We start from the raw sequence: 479 nt of genomic DNA on the forward strand, positions 1-479 counted from the left end.
TGGTTTGATAAACATGTTATGCTCGCCCGATGAAAAAATTTTTTTTAAAAAAAATTTTTTTTAGCCTGATTTGATATTTATCAAAGGCAAAATAGACCTTAACGAGACATATGTTGTTATGCTCGGCAGGCAATAATTATTTTTCATGAGTGAAAGGTAACCTGGGTTGGTAAGCATGTTATGCCCACCCGATGAAAAAATTTTTTTCAGCCTGGTTTGATATTTATCAAAGGCAAAATAGGCCTGATCGGGACATATGTTATGCTCGACAGGCAATAATTACTTTTCATGAGTGATAAGTAACCTGGGTTGGTAAACATGTTATGCCCACCCGATGAAAAAATTTTTTTCAGCCTGGTTTGATATTATCAATGGCAAAATAAACCTGATCGGGACATATGTTATGCTCGACAGGCAATAATTACTTTTCATGAGTGTTAAGTAACCTGGGTTGGTAAACATGTAATGAAAAATAGGTC

Source organism: Condylostylus longicornis, unplaced genomic scaffold (assembly GCF_029603195.1).
Source record: "Condylostylus longicornis isolate FDR11 unplaced genomic scaffold, ASM2960319v2 ptg000502l, whole genome shotgun sequence".
Taxonomy (NCBI): domain Eukaryota; kingdom Metazoa; phylum Arthropoda; class Insecta; order Diptera; family Dolichopodidae; genus Condylostylus; species Condylostylus longicornis.